Source organism: Thunnus albacares, chromosome 18 (assembly GCF_914725855.1).
Source record: "Thunnus albacares chromosome 18, fThuAlb1.1, whole genome shotgun sequence".
Taxonomy (NCBI): domain Eukaryota; kingdom Metazoa; phylum Chordata; class Actinopteri; order Scombriformes; family Scombridae; genus Thunnus; species Thunnus albacares.
The window spans coordinates 28533506-28538458 of record NC_058123.1 but is presented as its reverse complement, the minus strand read 5'-3'; the positions used below and the strand labels follow the sequence as shown (position 1 = coordinate 28538458).

Sequence of the window (4953 nt, the reverse complement as noted above, 5' to 3'; positions counted from 1 at the left end):
TTGTGTTCAGTGGTCAGCATACCTCAGTCCCGCCAGCGTCTCCATTCAAGCTCTACCAATAAGATCTCTCCGACTCCGACTCCAAATGCAGAGGCCTGCAGATCTCAGGCCTCCTTTCCTCCTTCAGCGAGGACCAGATGCCACAGGCATGGTCGTAGGAGCCAGCTCCAAATCTCCTGATCGGCAGCTGACCCCATCGCGTAGGCTTCCAGCTCCCGGCTCTTCAGCAGCAATTTTACCCTTGCCACAGCAGCACCACCTGTCCAGCCGGCTTCATCCATTTATCACCTTTCTCCTGTCACTCTTGCACTACACCAACAGATTCTCACTGGTAATTACATAGATTTAGCCCAGCTGCTTAAGCCATCCTTCATCGATACTAGTCAGCTCAGGGAAGTGCAGACAAACTTCGGTTCCATGCAACTTCACCACTCACTACCCTCACAGTCTAAAGACTTAACTCCCACAGAATTTGCCTTCGCTTTTTCTCTTTACCGCAATGTTATCTGTTCTGCCTTTCCCACACAGAGAGCAGAGCTGGATGATTATCTATCTATCGTGCTCGACATGGCCTTACGTTTTGGAGGGACAGGGTTTTACAGCTACCATGTGCACTTCGCTAACCAGGCAGCAGGTTGGATACAGCAGTTTAACCAGGGGATATACTGGGGCATCCACAACTCTAAACTCTACTGCCGCATATTTGCAGCCCGCACGTCCCTCTCTTGTGAGTTACGCGAAGCCCCTTCCCACGCTGCCACAGCATGCACTGTCACTGCTCCAACACCTTGCTCACGTCCTTCTTCCTCCTGCAACACCACAGTCTTTAACCGTCTGTCACCTGCCGCACCCCCACCTCCAATCATTCCTAGGCCCACTAACATACGTCCTTCGGTCAATGTCCCAATGCCGAAAGGGGTCGACAAATGGGAAAGGCCGATCCTTTACCAGGGAGGCAGGATGGTGTGCAACAACTTCAACCACCTGGGCTGCGCTTTTTCCAACTGCCGCCTCTTGCATGTCTGCTCCTTCTGCGGTGGTGCGCATGCCAGGAGCACCTGCCCCCACAATCCAACAACAGCTGCAGACTACCAAACCATCCTGATAGACAGCTTGTTCACTTTCTCATCGATGGTTTCACACATGGTTTTCATCCCAGTATAGCAGTTCTCCCCGACATTTCCCACGTCTGTCAAAACCTCCAGTCTGCTCTCGCAGAACCTCACACTGTCGACACCCTGTTGGCTAAAGAGGTCAAAGAAGGACTCATGATAGGCCCATTCGATATTTGTCTTTTTCCACTGTTCAGCATCAGCCCAATAGGTGTTGCCACTTGCAAATACTCTGGAAAAAAGAGGCTAATTATGGACCTGTCTTCCCCACACGGCTCACACATTCCAAGCAACAACAGTGTCATTCTCAGTCCAGATCTCTCCATGCAATATGCAACCATCGACCATGCCATCACCCTCATTCAGCTAGTAGGATGTGGAGCATGGCTTTCTAAAGCGGACATTACCAGCGCATTCAAAGTTTTGCTCATTCGTCCAGACTTCTGGTGTTTTTTCAGCATTTGCTGGAAAGGCACATATCATTTTTCTGTGCGCCTTACCTTTGGCTGCAAAAGTAGTCCTAAGATCGTTGATTCTCTTTCAGAAGCCCTATGCTGGATCCTGACTAACAACCACAGGCTCCCTTACATTTTACATCTTCCTGACGATTTTCTCGTTGTCACTCCACCATCCTCACCTCCTCGCCACGGGCTCAATATGCTCACTAACGCTTTCTCTGAACTCGGTGTCCCTCTTTCTGAGGAGAAAACATCAGGACCTGGCATTTCCATTGAGTTCCTAGGCATCACACTGGACTCAGTTTCCAACCAAGCATCTCTGCCCTTGGAGAAAATACAGGGCATCTCTCTGCTTCTGTCAAACTACCTCCTGGCAGACAGATGCACCAAACACCAGCTGTCAGCCCTCCTTGGCCATCTCAATTATGCCATCCACATAATTCCTCAAGCAAAATCTTTCTTGTCAATCCTTTTGTCTAAAGCTGTTGCCGTTCCCTCTCTCCACAATAGGGTCATTCTGGACGATGCCTGTAAAGTGGATATGCGCATGTGGCTACATTTCCTGTCTTCTTGGAATGGCATTTCCTTCGTTTATGACGACTTAATCACCCAGCCTGAGGACATTCAACTTTTCACAGATGTGGCTCCCTCCACAGGTTTTGGCGGCTACTATGGAGGGAGATGGTTCGCCTCTGTTTGGCCCCCAAAGTTTCCCTCCTCTGCGCTTTATGAGCTGTATCCCATCATAATAGCTGCCATTCTTTGGGGGCACGAATGGTCTAGGAGGTTCATACTTATCCACTCCAATAACACTGCAGTTGTAGACATCCTAAACAAAGGTCTATCTCGTTCTTTAGCCATCTTGCAGTTCCTGCGCAGACTTAACTTATTCTCAGCTCAACACCAGTTCATCCTCCAGGCAACCCACGTTCCTGGTCATCACAACAACATTGCTGACTCATTATCTCGCTTCTCGTTCCAGAAATTCAGACACTTGGCCCCAGAATCGGATCTTCACCCAATGCCTATCCCACCATTTTCAGCCACAATATTCAACTAGCTCCACAGCTGTCGAATCTCTCTTATGCTTCACAAGAAGTCATCCTTAACAGTCTCACCCCAAGCACGCTTTCAGCCTTCCTAACTGGCTGGAATTGCTCCAAGGCATATCACTCCACCTACCAGCTACCTTTTCCCTCTCTGGACATCATGTCCATCTGCAATTTCATCACCAATGCTCATTCCATCCAAAAAAATACGGTCCTCCACCATCCAGACCTACTTAGTAGGAATCAACTTCTTCATCAAACTAGTCACTGGCCTCCATTCAACCTCCCATTCTCATGTTACCATATTAATAAAGGGCTTGCATAAACAGGAACCGGCTCTCCCAGCTAGGCACTTGCCATTCACTTCAGACCCTCTCTGGTTCCAGAAACACTTACACCAAGTTCTACGCATTTCGGGCGTATCTCCAGAACTCTATTCTAGCCACTCCTTGCGCATCGGCGTGGCATCCACAGCAGCCAGACTAGGCATCTCAGACCAAACCATTCAGGTCCCAATCGCTTCTACATCCACAACAATCTTAACGATCTCCGTCAAGCTCATGTTCGAATCAGTTCAACTTAAATCTGACTCTTTTGGTGGCCAATGATCAGCTCGGGCGGATAAATGCCTGAGACGGAACTCCCACACTGAGTCTCCCTCTGCCTGACCTTCAGTACATCCTCCCAGACTAGCCTAACAGATGACATCTTCCTTCTACCTCACCCACATCCATTCGTCTATCCTCAACATTCAATACCTCCTGAATTCCATTAAACCTTTAAACAACATATTGCTGTGGCGTGGTTCTTGCTAGTGAACATCATGTTAATACCATTCTGCTTGTTTCACTCTCAAAATGCTAAATATAATGCAACATACTTGTTTGTGTTTTTATTTCAAGACAGTAAAAAATACTACTTTTGGAGGACAAACAGTAAAGCTGTTAATTAATAAAATCATTAATTTAAATTTTTTTTTTAAATAATTAAATGTAGTTAAAGTGTTACTCTTCAGTACACCATATTTGTGAAGCTATCAGTTTGTTTGTTTATGTACAAATACAGGAGATGGAAAGGGGGAGAACATATCCTGCTTACAGATCCAAAAGCCTCAGGCCAATCCTGCATGTCCTTAAAAAGGTTCACACAGCTCTGTTTACCAAAAAGATCACTTGAGAGGCAACACGTTTCTCTAATAGAAATACAACAATGCTAGTCAACATTGTCTTCTGCATTTTGCCACAAGTTCTCATCAACATCACACCTTGCAGTACGCTCTTTTAGCAGATATGTCCAGACATCTAGCATTCATTGTGTCCAAGAGGGACATGTGATCATGTGATCATGTGGCTGGTGTTCATAAACTTTCCACCTCTATGAACAGAGGAGTTCCTCTGTTTCACTCTCCACCCCAGTCTCAATTCCTAAATCCACAGAAGTTTAGGAATGGAGAGTGAGGTGGAAGGACAGGCTATAAACCACTCTGTGACTGGAAGAGAAGGTGAAACGCTACATCAATTACTAGGGGTATGCCTGGATACAAATACTTTATTTGGCAAAGCACAAATAGTACATTTATTTTGTACAAATATTTTAAAAATTATTTGTTTTGGGGAAGAAAAAAAAACATGTTAAATACCAGCATGCAGGTCGGTTACATCGCTATTTCAGTCCCTCTCCTCTGCTCTGTCGTTACATCTATCAGCAGGTCTCAACGAGGGGAGTCACATCCACCTACTCCATGACGCACATTTGCTTATTTGGACATCACTCCCAGAGTTGAAAAAAAGCTGTTAGGACACAAGTACAAGTGTTTGGGAAGGCAATCACACACTTGTAGCCACAATGCAAGAATAGTTTATTAAGTTACCAACGTCTCAACATGGCAGTCTTCTTCAGGGTATGAGGGACATAATATCTCAACAAACATTATATAGTGGATAGGACACAGGAGTGCTCTATCATGGGAAGGAGTGTTCTCAATCAAATTTACATACTGTAGTAGTAGCAAGTCACTGATTCATATGCCATTTAAAAATCACATTAGAAAGGCTCAATACATTTGATAAATAGCTTAGGTTATATCATGTATCAAAAACATCTTCATATAAATATCAAAAAACAGCTAAAAGATAGACATTATATCTCATGTTCTTTCAAGACACCTTGTATGAACATAAGCAAATGCCATAAAATCATTAAACCTGTCACATTCTGCCAGGACATTCTTTTATGTTTGGACTCTTTGTGTTTTTGTTCCCTTGTATTCCTTGGTTTTCATTATCCAGCAGATACCCTCAGACTTTTTCTGTTTTGAGTTGGACTTTTTGAGGG

General features: G+C 45.1%; 1 pseudogene; it reads left to right on the top strand.

Annotated features, from left to right (window-relative positions):
• The first annotated feature begins 85 nt into the window (after positions 1–85).
• On the top strand, positions 86–3402 carry LOC122969022 (annotated as a pseudogene).
• The last annotated feature ends 1551 nt before the right edge of the window (positions 3403–4953 follow it).